Consider the following 16,449-nt stretch of genomic DNA (forward strand, 5'->3'; position numbering starts at 1 on the left):
ACACACACACACACAACAAACACACACACACACACACACACACACACACACACTCGTGCATGCAGTGCATGTAAACCTAACAGACACACATGCATGTGCATGCACACACACACACACACACACACACACACACACATTCATGACATTGTAATTGTGTGTGTGAGAGAGAGGAATGCTCGTTCAGTGTGTGTGTGTTACTGAAAGCATAGCGGTCCTAAGGTCGATTAATCTGGTAAGAATGATTTCAGAAAGGGGAAATAGTGGGATCCTCATAGCTGAGTGTAAATATACTATTTACAATATATTGTATGTTCATTCATGGATTCATTGGCCCATCTGATAAGAACAGTAATTATTTAGATGATGTGAATATCAATACATTTGTCTGGGGGGATTTTTGAATATGTATGAAAGGGTGTTTGTGTGTGTGAATTAAAACATGTTCTGGTCTCTCTCACTCACTCTCCCTCCCTCCCTCTCTCTCACTCTTGCTCTCTCTCTCCCCCTCTCTCCCTCCCTCTCTCTTTATCCCTTCCCCTCCCTCCCTCCTCCCCCCCTCTCTCTCTCTTTCTCTTTCTCTCTGTTTCTCTCTAGTAAAAAGCAGGACACTGGGGATCAGTAGTGTCTGGGAAAGTACCATTTTTCCCAGCCAGGGTCCCTCTGTTCCCCATGCGGTCAAAATGGTCTGTTCCTCATTGACTCCAACGCATTAGTATTCAGCAGGCATATCACAAGGCAGTTCCCTAGCAGCCAGGTGACGCACCGTCTGGTACACACACACACACACACACACACAGACAGACAGACACACACACATACACACACACACACACACACACACACACACACACACACACACACACACACACACACACACACACACACACACACACACACACACACACACACAGTTGCACACACACATAGACAGTCACACACACAGACAGTCACATGGCGATGCATTGTCTGCTCCATACTGTCAGGCTGCTTCTATCGTTTTCCCATTTGTTTTCTCTTCCTCTGTGGGTCTCTGTGTATCAGCGAGGATAAAGCACCTGTGATCCAATACTAGTCTCAGTTCACTGTCAGTTTTTTGACAAAGGGGGAATTCAGACCCAAGTTACACGCACATAAATGGAACTTAATTCCCTTTTTAGCACCTTTCACTCTACAAGTATTCTGACCTCCTGACCCTGACCTTGGGCAAATGCATGTCAGCTAGGTATTCATTTGGGGTGAAGATCACAGAAATTGATGTGTGTCAGAGATGTGTCTACAGATACGCCGTATACCTTGACTTACTTCCCTCATAATTGTATCACCTTTATATGCGAGGTAACCATAAATAGGGTTGAGGTTCCCAGTGGAAAAACATCAAATTCATTTTTCCCAATTTCAATATATATTTTTTACAATTTGGATCATGTTAAATATTAACCACTATCGATAGTCACCATCAGTAAAACCCAATCACATTTTTAACTGTCATTTTAGTGTTAGTTTCCTTTAAAATTGTAGCCTACATTTGGCATCATTCCATGACAAAGTTAGTTTCCCTTTATTTCCTCTATCACGTCCTTGTGGTTAATCCTGAGGGTAGCTAACAATACTGGATAATATTTAACATATTACAAGTTGTAGTCCACTTCATGGAATCATCATGGAACGCAGACCAAGCCTGGCCGTCTAAACCTGGAGTCTGGTGCATAGTTTACCTCGACTGGACCTTTGTCATATCAGATCCATGATCAGTGAGGATTAGGGTCGATTTATGGGATTATTTTTAACTCCTGTTGTTACGCTTTTCTCCTCTTTCCAATATTTTATATTTATTTAATGGATTGAACAACTTTCAGGATTAATCAAACCACTGTTTTTAATTGACCAATATATTTTGTGCATAAAGGCTGTCCAAATCAGTTCTTTATGAAATAGGTATATTTCTTAAATACGTTGCTAACCGTTAATAATCTACAAGATCATAATACATTCTCTCCATGTATTATACTGTCTGTCAAGCTAATTTGAATTAAAGATACACCGTATTTAAAAGGATGGCTTTAGATAAATGCACTGATATTCCCATTGAATGAAAAGTCCATGAGAAAATCTGTTGGCCATCAAGTGAGAGGGTTTTCAGCGGTTGAATAACATGTATTCAGTGTGCATAAGGGAGCCACTCCCAAAGAGCTCTAAGGTAAGTCTGAATACTGAGAAGTTTAAATCAAAACACTTACATTTCCTATGTCTGAATTTGGGCCCAAATTGAACTTCATACGGTGCCTTCAGAAAGTATTCCTACCCCTTGACTTATTTCAAATGTTGTTGCGTTACAGCCTGAACTCAAAATGAATTAAATAGATTTTTTTGTTCTCACCCGTCTACACACAATACCCCATAATGACAAAGTGAAAACATGATTTTAGAAATGTTTGCAAGTGTATTTAAAATGAAATGCAGAAATGTATTATTTACATAAGTATTCAATCAAAGCTGATGTCACAGAAACCCAGCCTAAAACCCCAAACAGCAAGCATTGCAGGTGTACATATTCACAGCCCTTAGTCAATACATGTTAGAATCACCTTTGCCAGCGATTACAGCTGTATCTTTCTGGGTAAGTCTCAAAGAGCTTTGCACACCTAGACTGTACAATATTTGCTAATTATTATTTTTACAATTCTTCAAGCTCTGTCAAGTTGGTTGTTGATCATTGCAAGACAGCTATTTTCAAGTCTTGCCATAGATTTGACATTTTTACATAAAAAAGTATAACAATTCAAGCCGATTTAAGTCAAAACTGTACCTATGCCACTCTGGAAAGTAACTCCAGTGTATATTTGGCCTTGTGTTTTAGGTTACTGTCTCCCAGTGTCTGGTGGAATGCAGACTGAACCAGGTTTTCCTCTAGGATTTTGCCTGTGCTTAGCTCTATTCCATTTATTTTTGAAAAAAAAAAATACTCCCTAATCCTTGCCGATGACAAGCATACCCATAACATGATGACGCCACCACCATGCTTGAAAATATGAATCATGTTACTCATGGTGAAGTCCCTGACTGGTTTCCTTCTTTTCCTGCAACTAAGTTAGGAAGGACACCTGTATCTTTGTAGTGACTGGGTATATTGATACACCATCTAAAGTGTAATTAATAACTTCACCATGTTCAAAAGGATATTCAATGTCTTCTTTTAAAATATTTTCCCATCTACCAATAGGTGTCCTTCTTTCGGAGGCATTGAAAAACCTCCCTGCTCTTTCTGGTTTTATCTGTGGTTGAAATTCAGTGCTTGACTGAGGGACCTTACAGATGTATGTGTGTGGTACAGAAATGAGGTAGTTATTCAAAAATTATGTTAAACACTATTATTGGACCTGCAACTTATTATGTAACTTTAACATTTTTATTTCTGAACGTATTTAGGCTTTCCACTTTGGCATTATGGGGTATTGTGTGTAGGCCAGTGACAAAAGAAAATCGACATTTTAACAATTATACATTTGTAACACAACAAAATGTGGGGAAAAATCAAGGGGTGTGAATACTTTCTGAAAGCACAGTATCTTCTGGCCTGCCTTTAGAATAGCATATCTGTGTGCTCTATTTCTACACTGTGTGTGTGCTCTATTTCTACACTGTGACACTGCGCTCACCTCTCCTGTTGTGTGTTATGGTAAAGGTTGAAGTCACGCCAATGGTGTAATGTTGACACAGAACACAATGGCAGGAGCAGGGGAATCCGGGCTGAGAGATGGGCCAGTGTCAGTGTTTGGTCAACAGGCTGGTGATGACAAACTGGTAGCTGTTCAAGTCTCATTCGTGTCAACAGGCTGGTGATGACAAACTGGTAGCTGTTCAAGTCTCATTCGTGTCTTCAGCACTTGTCCCGCCTGTCAGAACTGTTGAAATACCAAACACCAACATTTTAGTAAATACTTTCTTAACACTTATTTTTCTTAAAACTGCATTGTTGGATAAGGGCTTGTAAGTAAGCATTTCACTGTAAGGTCTACTACACCTGTTGTATTCGACGCGTGTGACAAATTGAATTTGATTTGATTTGATTATAACAGTGGTCAGGGAAAAGTTCATCTAGAATACTGATCTGTACAAATCTGCTATCTTAATTTGATCACTCTGTTGTCGCAGAGAATTGCAACAGGAAATGCAAATGTTGGTGCATTCAAGGTTTAAAAAGGCTTCTAAAGTTTGTAATTTCCACTTTAAATTTTCTGGCTTGATTTGCCCTATTGAAAAATGTACCAACCCCTACAAAAACGTCAATTATAATCCAAATAATAATTAACATTTCCTATTGCTGCAGGATTATTTTCCTGCTGTGAGAAACAGGGTCAACTGAAGACTACATCTGCATCTGTAGAGAATGATGTTTTCATAGGCATGCTATCTGGGATCTGAAACCCCCCGCAGTGTGCTTGGCAGACAGGTTTTGTGTATGTTCCATACCAGTGGAGGCTGCTGAGGGGAGGACGGCTCATAGTAATGACTGGAATGGCATCAATGGAATTGTATCAACCACATGGTTAGATAAAATTCAATTTTCTCCATTCCAGACATCATTAAAAAGATGGCACCGATAGAGATGGCAGCTTCGCTTCTAGTCCTTAGAGAACTGTGCATTATTTTGTTTTTTTTAATGTATTATTTCTTACATTGTTAGCCCAGAAAACCTTAAGTGTTATTACACAGAACTGGGAAGAACTACGTCAACTTAACAGCACAACCAGCAGCATGACCAGGAATACGACTTCCCAAAGAGGATCCTTTGTCTGCACATCCCAGGGCTTTTGAACTGATTCCAGAGGCCTACCCAAAACAACGCCGCCAGAGGAGAGGGTGCCGGAGCGGTCTTCTAGTGAGGCTTCAGATGCGCGCACACCACCCACCGCGTCTGAGTATATTACTCGCTAATGTCCAGTCCCTAGTTAACAAAGTAGACAAAATCAGGGTAAGAGTTGTTTTCCAAAGAGATATCCGGGATTGTAACATACTCTGTTTCACGGAAACATGGCTAGCTGGGGACATGCTGTCGGAGTCCATACAGCCAATGGGAATTTCAGTGCATCGAGCCGACAGGAATTAACATCTCTCCGGGAAGAAGAAGGGCGGAGCAGTATGTTTCATTATTAATGACTCATGGTGTAATTGTAACAACATACAGGAACTCAAGTCCTTTTGTTCACTTGACCTAGAATTACTCACAATCAAATGATGACCGTCTTATCTCCCAAGAGAACTCTATTCGGTTATCGTCACAGCCGTGTATATCCCCCCGCAAGCGGATACCATCAAGGAACTTCACGGGACTTTATGCAAACTGGAAACCATATATCCTGAGGATGCATTTATTGTAGCTGAGGATTTTAACAAAGCCAGGCTACCTAAATTCTCTCAGCATATCGATTGCTGTCCACGAGCGAGTAACACACTCGACCATCGCTACTCTAACTCCCGCAATGCATACAAGGCCCTCTCCGTCCTCCTTTTGGCAAATCTGACCATGACTCCATCTTATTGCTCCCCTCCTATAGGCCGAAACTAAAACAGTGTGAGGGAAATTACCTCTCACTCAATGTCAGCAAAACAAAGGAGCTGATCGTGTACTTCAGGAAACAGCAGAGGGAGCACCCCCCTGTCCACATTGACGGGACAGCAGTGGAGAGGGTGGAGAGTTTTAAGTTCCTCAGCGTACACATCACGGACAAACTGAAATGGTCCACCCATACAGACAGCATGGTGAACAAGGCACAACAGCACCTCTTCAACCTCAGGAGACTGAAAAAATGTGGCTTGTCACCAAAAACCCTCACTAAGTTTTACAGGTGCACAATTGAGAGCATCCTGTCGGGCTGTTTCACTGCCTGGTACGGCAACTGCACCGCCCACAACCACAAGGCTCTCCAGAGGATGGTGCGGTCTGCACAACGCATCACAAGGGGGCAAACTACCTGCCCTCCAGGACACCTACACCACCCGATGTCACAGGAAGGCAAAAATATCATCAAGGACAATAACCACCCGAGCCACTGCCTGTTCACGTCTCTATCATCCAGAAGGCGAGGTCAGTACAGGTGCATCAAAGCCGGGACATAGCGATTGAAAAACAGCTTCTATCTCAAGGCCGTCAGATTGTTAAACAGCCATCACTAGCACAGAGGGGCGGCTGCCTACCTACAGACTTGATATCATTGGCCACTTTAATAAATGGAATACTAGTCACTTTAATAATGCCACTCTAAGAATGTTTACATATCTTGCATTACTCATCTCATATGTATATACTGTATACTGTATCCTTCACTATCTATTCTTTACTATCTATTGCATCTTAGCCGCTCTGTCACTGCTCATCCATATATTTTATACTTATATATTCTCATTCCTTTAATAGATTGTGTGTATTAGGTTTTGTTGTGGAATTTGTTAGATATTAGGTTTTGTTGTGAATTTGTTAGATATTAGATTTGTTGTGGAATTGTTAGATATTAGATTTGTTGTGGAATTTGTTAGATATTAGATTTGTTGTGGAATTGTTAGATATTAGATTTGTTGTGGAATTGTTAGATATTACCTGTTATATACTGCTGCACTGTCGGATCTAGAAGCATAAGCATTTCGCTACTGTCACGTTCTGACCATAGTTCTGTTATTGTATTATTTGTTTTAGTATGGTCAGGGTGTGAGTTGGGGTGGGCAGTCTATGTTTCTTTTTCTATGTTGGTTTTTGTGTTCGGCCTAGTATGGTTCTCAATCAGAGGCAGGTGTCGTTAGTTGTCTCTGATTGAGAATCATACTTAGGTAGCCTGGGTTTCACTTTTGGTTTGTGGGTGTTTGTTTCCATGTGAGTGTTTGGGCCACACGGTACTGTTTCGGTTTTGTAAATTCACGTCATTGTTTATTGTTTTGATTCAGTGTTCAGTGCTTTCTTTAATTAAAATCTTCATGAACACTTACCACGCTGCGCTTTGGTCCGATCCTTACTCCTCCTCAGACGAAGAGGAGGAAATCTGTTACAGCTACACTCGCAGTAACATCTGATTACCATGTGTATGTGGCCAATAACATCTGATTACCATGTGTATGTGACCAATAACATCTGATTACCATGTGTATGTGACCAATAACATCTGATTACCATGTGTATGTGGCCAATAACATCTGATTACCATGTGTATGTGACCAATAACATCTGATTACCATGTGTATGTGACCAATAACATCTGATTACCATGTGTATGTGACCAATAACATCTGATTACCATGTGTATGTGACCAATAACATCTGATTATCATGTGTATGTGACCAATAACATCTGATTACCATGTGTATGTGACCAATAACATCTGATTACCATGTGTATGTGACCAATAACATCTGATTACCATGTGTATGTGACCAATAACATCTTCTAACCATGTGTATGCGACCAATAACATCTGATTACCATGTGTATGTGACCAATAACATCTAATTATCATGTGTATGTGACCAATAACATCTGCTAACCATGTGTATGTGACCAATAACATCTGATAACCATGTGTATGTGACCAATAACATCTGATAACCATGTGTATGTGACCAATAACATCTGCTAACCATGTGTATGTGACCAATAACATCTGATAACCGTGTGTATGTGACCAATAACATCTGATTACCATGTGTATGTGACCAATAACATCTGATAACCATGTGTATGTGACCAATAACATCTGATTACCATGTGTATGTGACCAATAACATCTGATTACCATGTGTATGTGACCAATAACATCTGATTACCATGTGTATGTGACCAATAACATCTGATTACCATGTGTATGTGACCAATAACATCTTCTAACCATGTGTATGCGACCAATAACATCTGATTACCATGTGTATGTGACCAATAACATCTGATTATCATGTGTATGTGACCAATAACATCTGCTAACCATGTGTATGTGACCAATAACATCTGATAACCATGTGTATGTGACCAATAACATCTGATAACCATGTGTATGTGACCAATAACATCTGATTACCATGTGTATGTGACCAATAACATCTGATAACCATGTGTATGTGACCAATAACATCTGATAACCATGTGTATGTGACCAATAACATTTGATTTGATTTGGGATTTGATTTGAGCCATCCTCCCCTCAGAAGCATCCACTGTTCCATACCATCTGAGGCTACCAGCTGCATCCTATTTAAAGATTGTTGTATACAAAATCGAAAATGAATGGCACACTACGTCAATTAAGTCATTATAGAGTATATTTGTCTCAAGTTTGTTTAAAATTGTGTGTGGTGTCCAGACTATGGTTAGACGTGGCATGGCATGAAAATATTTTCTTCTTCCACAATGCAACACGTCAACAACATGCCACATAGCACTGAGCTGTGCTGACACTGTGTCCTCCAATTCTAACTCTAACTCCTAAACCTAACCGTAACACTAACCCTAGACCTAATTCAACCTTAACTCGAAACCCCCTTAGAAATAGCATTTGACCTTGTGGGATCTAGCAAAATGTCCCCAGTTGGTCACATTTTTGTTTGTTTACTTTCAGTTAAACACATCCACCCGCACACACACAGACACATACACACAACACACACACACATTGACTGAGGGTTGTGGACTGTGTCAAATGCCTCTGTGGCATGAACGATGGCTGTGTACACACTACTAACAGAGATCTGTCCACACCCAGGATAGGAGAACAACATGTCCATAGCAGAGCCCCACAGAGTGCATTAGCAAAGAGGCTGTAGTAGCTGTTCTCTCAGTGGCTAAACTCTGGATGCTCCCTAAACCACTGTGAGGTAACTGGGCTTAAAACACCTGGATCAAAGTCCAAACACAGAAGTCTACAGGTCAGGTCTTTCTTCTTTCTTTATTTTCTCTCTCTCTCTCTCTCTCTCTCTCTCTCTCTCTGTCTCTCTCTCTCTCTCTCTCTCTCTCTCTCTCTCTCTCTCTCTCTCTCTCTCTCTCTCTCTCTCTCTCTCTCTCTGTCTCTCTCTCTCTCTCTCTCTCCCTCTTTCTCTCTATCACCCTCTTTCTCTCCCTCTCATAACACTGGGCCAGATAACAGCATGTTGACTTCTTAGGAGTTGTTATGACGACATCTTACGGTGAATGGATGTTATGAAGAAATAGTGGTAACTCAGTCAGTTCAGTTCTTTTACTTTCTTTTAAACTTTCTTTCTTACTCATCATTGGGTATGTTTACATTCACATAATAATATGATTAGTGTGAATACTCAGATTAATATAATCAAATCATAGTTTATTGGTCGCATACACAGATTTGCAGACGTTATAGCAGGTGAGGCGAGATGCTTGTTTCTAGCTCCAACAGTGAGGTAATAATACCTAGCAATATCAAACAATACACACATATCGGAATGAACAATGTCAGCGTCCGGAATATAATGGTGTGTATAGACAGTATGGACAGAATATGAATTGAAAAGGTATGTACAGCAGTAGTTACATAGGATGATCCATGACTACAATACAGTGTACACTGAGTATTCCAAACACTTAGAACACCTTCCTAAAATTGAGTTGCACCACTCCCTTTTGCTCTCAGAACAGCCTCAATTCATTGGGCATGGACTCTACGAGGTGTTGAAAGTGGTCCACAGGAATGCTGACCCATGTTGAATCCAATGCTTCAAACAATTGTGTCAAGTTGGCTGGATGTCCTTTGTGGTGGACCGTTCTTGATACAAATCAAATCAAATCAAATGTATTTATATAGCCCTTCGTACATCAGCTGATATCTCAAAGTGCTGTACAGAAACCCAGCCTAAAACCCCAAACAGCAAGCAATGCAGGTGTAGAAGCACGGTGGCTAGGAAAAACTCCATAGAAAGGCCAAAACCTAGGAAGAAACCTAGAGAGGAACCAGGCTATGTGGGGTGGCCAGTCCTCTTCTGGCTGTGCCGGGTGGAGATTATAACAAAACATGGTCAAGATGTTCAAATGTTCATAAATGGTCGAATAATAATAAGGCAGAACAGTTGAAACTGGAGCAGCAGCACAGTCAGGTGGACTGGGGACAGCAAGGAGTCATCATGTCAGGTATTCCTGGGGCATGGTCCTAGGGCTCAGGTCCTCCGAGAGAGAGAAAGAAAGAGAGAATTAGAGAGAGCATATGTGGGATGGCCAGTCCTCTTCTGGCTGTGCCGGGTGGAGATTATAACAGAACAGAACAGAACAGGTTCATAAATGACCAGCATGGTCGAATAATATTAAGGCAGAACAGTTGAAACTGGAGCAGCAGCACAGCCAGGTGGACTGGGGACAGCAAGGAGTCATCATGTCAGGTATTCCTGGGGCATGGTCCTAGGGCTCAGGTCCTCCGAGAGAGAGAAAGAAAGAGAGAATTAGAGAGAGCATATGTGGGATGGCCAGTCCTCTTCTGGCTGTGCCGGGTGGAGATTATAACAGAACAGAACAGAACAGGTTCATAAATGACCAGCATGGTCGAATAATATTAAGGCAGAACAGTTGAAACTGGAGCAGCAGCACAGCCAGGTGGACTGGGGACAGCAAGGAGTCATCATCACACACAGGAAACTGTCGAGCATGAAAAACCCAGCACTGTTGCAGTTCTTGACACAAACCGGTGTGTCTGGCACCTACTACCATACGCCGTTCAAAGGCACTTAAATTGACATTGCTGCAGGGACTTGCTTCCATTCAGCCACAAGGGCATTAGTGAGGTCGGGCACTGTTGTTGGGCAATTAGGCCTGGCTCGCAGTCGGCATTCCAATTCATCCCAAAGGTGTCCCATGGGTTTGAGGTGCAGGCCTGTCAAGTTATTCCACACTGATCTCGACAAACCATTTCTGTATGGACCTTGCTTTGTGCACAGGGGTACTGTCATGCTAAAACAGGAAAAGGCCTTCCCCCAAGCTGTTGCCACAAAGTTGGAAAAACAGAATCGTCTAGAATGTCATTGTATGCTGTAGTGTTAAGATTTCCCTTCACTGGAACTAAGGGGCCTAATCCAAACCATGAAAAACAGCCCCAGACCATTATTCCTCTGGCTTTACACCACTCCAGCCAACGCTTAGCATTGCGCATGGTGATCTTAGGCTTGTGTGCAGTTACTCGGCCAAGAACACAGTGGCCTCCCTAATTTAGGATCCGCCCCTTTTTTTCAATTTTCGCCTAAAATGACATACCCAAATCTAACTGCCTGTAGCTCAGGACCTGAAGCAAGGATATGCATATTCTGGATACCATTTGAAAGGAAACACTTTGAAGTTTGTAGAAATGTTAAAATAATGTAGGAGACTATAACACATTAGATCAGGTAAAATATAATACCATCATCTTTGAAATGCAATGGAAAGTCATAATGCAATTTCGATTTTGGCCAATAGATGGAAGCAGTGTATGTGCAAAGTTTAAGACTGATCCAATGAACCATTGCATTTATGTTCAACATTTTGTTTCAAGACTTCCCAAATGTGCCTAATTGGTTTATTAATACATTTTAAAGTTCATAACTGTTCACTCTCCTCAAACAATAGCATGGTATTATTTCACTGTCACAGCTACTGTAAATTGGACAGCGCAGTTAGATTAACACGAATTTAAGCCAATATCAGATATGTCTATGTCCTGGGAAATGTTCTTGTTACTTACAACCTCATGCTAATCACATTAGCCTACGTTAGCTCAACCGTCAAGATTGAGATTCAACCTCAACCGTGGGACTAGGAGACCAGTCAAGATTGAGGCAAAGATGAGCGGAGCAAAGTACAGAGAGATCCTTGATGGAAACCAGAGCGCTCAGGACCTCAGACTGGGGTGAAGGTTCACCTTCCAACAGGACAACGACCCTAAGCACACAGCCAAGACAATGCAGAATGACTTCGGGACAAGTCTCTGAATGTCCCAGCCAGAGCCCGGACTTGAACCCGATCGAACATTTCTGGAGAGACCTGAAAATAGCTGTGCAGCAACGCTCCCCATCCAACATGACTGAGCTTGAGAGGATCTGCAGAGAAGAATGTGAGAAACTCCCCAAATACAGGTGTGCCAAGCTTGTAGCATCCTACCTAAGAAAACTCTGTGCTGTTATCACTACCAATGATGCTACAACAAAGCACTGAGTAAAGGGTCTGAATATTTATGTAAATGTAATATTTCATTTATTTGTATTTTTGATAAATTAGCAAAAATGTCTACAAACTTGTTTTTGCTTTGTCCTTTGTTTTGTGTGTAGATAGGAGAGAGAGAAACAACAATGTAACCTTTACGGAATCGGTGTCCCGCCCCCGGGATGGTTGTGCTAATGTAATGTAATTAGCATGACGTTGTAAGTAACAAGAACATTTCCCAGGACATAGACATGTCTTATACTGGCAGAAAGCTTAAATTCTTGTTAATCTAACTGCACTGTCCAACTTACAGTAGCATTTACAGTGAAAAAATACCATGCTATTGTTTGAAGAGAGTGCACAACAACAACAACAAAATACTCACGGCAACTGGTTTGATACATTCACCTCAAGAAGGTAAGTAATGTACTTATATTCAGTAATCTTGCTCTGATTTGTCATCCCAAGGGTCCCAGAGATAAAATGTAGCATAGTTTTGTTTGGTAAAATTAATTTTATATTCAAATGTAGGAACGGTGTTCAATTTTTTTAACCCCTGCTGTTTAGATTTGGGTATGTCAATTTAGGCGGAAATTGAAAAAAAGGGTCCAATCCTCAATTTTAGAATAAGGTTGTAATGTAACAAAATGTGGAAAAAGTCAAGGGGTCTGAATACTTTCTGAAGGCACTGTATCGCAGTTGTAATAAGTATATTTTCCATCAATAATACTGTTTTCGTGTTAGGCAAGACACCTGCACTAAGTGTGATCAAAGGTGTGATCATTGAAGACATCTTTCACAATCAGGTGTACTGTAATCTAATTAAACAAATTAAATGAATGAAAGAAAGAAACATAATGTTTAGCAAGCACTAGTTTGCATCAAACCTGCTTTCAGCATTTAGCCATAGGTTCTCATTGACATCACAGGGGCAATTTTAGTAAAGAAGTGTGAAACCCCCGTCAAAAAGACCCCAGCAACTTCTGATCTTGTCAATATCAGATTATATCTAAATAACTGTGAAGTAAAATCATAATCGTTATAATAATACATTACAGTGTACAATATCAAATCAAATCAAATGTATTTATAAAGCCCTTCTTACATCAGCCGACGTCACAAAGTACTGTACAGAAACCAAGCCTAAAACTCCAACCGGAAAGCAATGCAGGTGTAGAAGCACGGTGGCTAGGAAAAACTCCATAGAAAGGCCAAAACCTAGGAAGAAACCTAGAGAGGAACCAGGCTATGGTGGCCAGTCCTCTTCTGGCTGTGCCGGGTGAAGATTATAACAGAACATGGCCAAGATGTTAAAATGTTCATAAATGACCAGCATGGTCAAATAATAATAATCACAGGCAGAACAGTTGAAACTGGAGCAGCAGCACGGACAGGTGGACTGGGGACAGCAAGGAGTCTTCATGTCAGGTAGTCCTGAGGCATGGTCCTAGGGCTCAGGTCCTCCGAGAGAGAGAAAGAAAGAGAGAATTAGAGAGAGCATACTTAAATTCACACAGGACACCGGATAAGCCAGGAGAAGTACTCCAGATATAACAAACTGACCCCAGCCCCCCGACACATAAACTACTGCAGCATAAATACTGGAGGCTGAGACAGGAGGGTTATATATCAGACTTTATCTGTTTAGACTTTTCACGCATTCATTGTCATTATGTGGTTCTTAACATGTGTAGTAGACAAACCAGTTTAACATCAGTTTACCAAACAGTTAAGTTATTATCAATTAAGAGCAGTGGGATTAAGTAACAGTAAAATGTATTTTAAATAAATGAGAAGACAATCATGGCAAAAGTAATGTGAACATTGCGAAAAGCAATTACGTTAAATGAACATGCATTTCTAGATGAAACACTGATTAAGTCGGGTGAAAAAGTGACTGTATGACCGTGTGTGTTGTACTTAGTCAATCGAAAATGTGCTTACAGTTTTTAAACAACTGCCTTTTTTGCCTATCTGTTTTAAGTGTTGTACTAAGCACTGTGAAAATGTACCATATAGTCGTGAAATGTTCACCAATGTGAACAAAAGTCATTTGAAAGATTTCTCAGAAATGCAGATGTTTTAATCAGCGTACCCTTACTTTGATCATGACCTTTTAAGATAAGCAGAGTAAGGTGTTGACTAATGCCATACTCGGCACAGAGCCATAATCAGTTTAATAGTTCAAGAGTAGGTCATCCCTGTCTGTTAGTATAAGAGAAAGTGTTGAGTTAAGCACAGGCTTATTTTTGCCCTGGCTGGTGTGTGTGTGTGTGTGTGTGTGTGTGTGTGTGTGTGTGTGTGTGTGTGTGTGTGTGTGTGTGTGTGTGTGTGTGTGTGTGTGTGTGTGTGTGTGTGTGTAAATGTTGGTTTGTGTGTGTATGTGTTCCTCGGGTCGGGAACAGAACATGATGCAGCTGAAACCGGGGCTAATTTGGAGAGCTGTTTCCATTCCTTCCTCTGGCACCCTGCATTCTTCAGATCTGTCAACAGGGTGCGAGAACACCCCTCAGCTTCTTATCCTCTGAGTCAACAAATACACACACACACACACACACACACACACACACACACACACATACACACACACTCAGACAGAGACAGAATATTCTTTGTTTAGAACACACTATAGCGATGTTTCTCAATACGCTATCTGCTGCGCTCCACACGCTCATGCTCCGAGTTCCTTCTCCAGAGAAACTCTCTTGACTACTTTCTTCAGTAACACTTTCATAGTCATAATATGTCCTAAAAGCTGACATAACTTGTCATAACCTGTCATAATATGGTCATAACACTGTCATGACCTATATATTTACATCTGTTGTGACATATATTGCTGGTTTTATGACTGGTTATGACACCTACATAAGAGTCTCAAAACCGACATTTATTATTAAAATGTGGGTTTTCAATGCTAAGAAGTTTCCTTTTGTTTGAAAGGTTGTTAAATCCTTTGTTGTTGTCATTTATGTATTCATTAATGTACCAATTTAAAATATATATATATGCTAGTCAGGAAACAAATTAGATGTGAGTGTGCAACTTTTCAATCCAAAGTCGGAGTTCATTTTCTATCTCTTCAGTCATTTCTATCTTCATTTTCTATCTCTTCAGTCATTTTTTTCAAGGAACCACACATGCAGAGATTTTCTGCTACTCTGCGTCTCACAAAGACATGGCGGTTGGAACCAAAAATCGCAAATTTGGACTCATCAGACCAAAGAACAGATTTCCACCAGTCTAATGTCCATTGCTTGTATTTCTTGGCCCAAGCAAGTCTCTTCTCATTATTGATGTCCTTTTGTAGTGGTTTCTTTGCAGCAATTTGACCATGAAGGCCTGATCCACGCAGTCTCCTCTGAACAGTTGATGTTGAGATGTGACTGTTATTTGAACTCTGTGAAGCATTTATTTGGGCTGCAATTTCTGAGGCTGGTAACTCTAATGAACTTATCCTCTGCATCAGAGGTAACTCTGTGTCTTCCTTTCCTGTGGCGGTCGTCATGAGAGCCAGTTTCATAATAGTGCTCGATGGTTTTGCAACTGCACTTGAAGAAACTATTGAAGTTCTCTAAATGTTCTGAATTGACTGCCCATGTCTTAAAGTAATGATGGACTGTCGTTTCTCTTTGCTTATTTGAGCTGTTCTTGCCATAATATGGACTCGTTCTTTAACCAAATAGGGCTATTATTTGTATACCACCCCTACATTGTTACAACACAACTGATTGGCTCAAATGCATTAAGAAGGAAAGAAATTCCACAAATTAACTTTTAACAAGGCACACCTGTTAATTGAAATGCATTCCAGGTGACTACCTCATGAAGCTGGTTGAGAGAATGCCAAGAGTGTGCAAAGCTGTCATCAAGGCAAAGTGTGGCAACTTTGAAGAATTTCAATTATTATTATTTTTTAGATTTGTTTAAACTTTTTGGGTAACTACACAGTTCTGATGTCTTCACTATTATTCTACAATGTAGAAAATAGTACAAATAAAGAAAAACCCTTGAGTAGGTGTGTCCAAAATTTTGACTGGTACTATATATATATATATATATATATATATATATATCTATAGTTGAAGTTGGAAATTTACATACGTCTCAGCCAAATACATTTAAACTCAGTTTTCACAATTCCTGACATTTAATCCTCGTAAAAATTCCCTGTCTTAGGTCAGTTGGGATCACCACTTTATTTTAAGAATGTGAAATGTCAGAATAATAGTAGAGAGAATTATTTATTTAAGCTTTTATTTCTTTCATCACATTCCCAGTGGGTCAGAAGTTTACATAC

This window comes from Oncorhynchus clarkii, chromosome 3, assembly GCF_045791955.1.
Source record: "Oncorhynchus clarkii lewisi isolate Uvic-CL-2024 chromosome 3, UVic_Ocla_1.0, whole genome shotgun sequence".
NCBI lineage: Eukaryota > Metazoa > Chordata > Actinopteri > Salmoniformes > Salmonidae > Oncorhynchus > Oncorhynchus clarkii.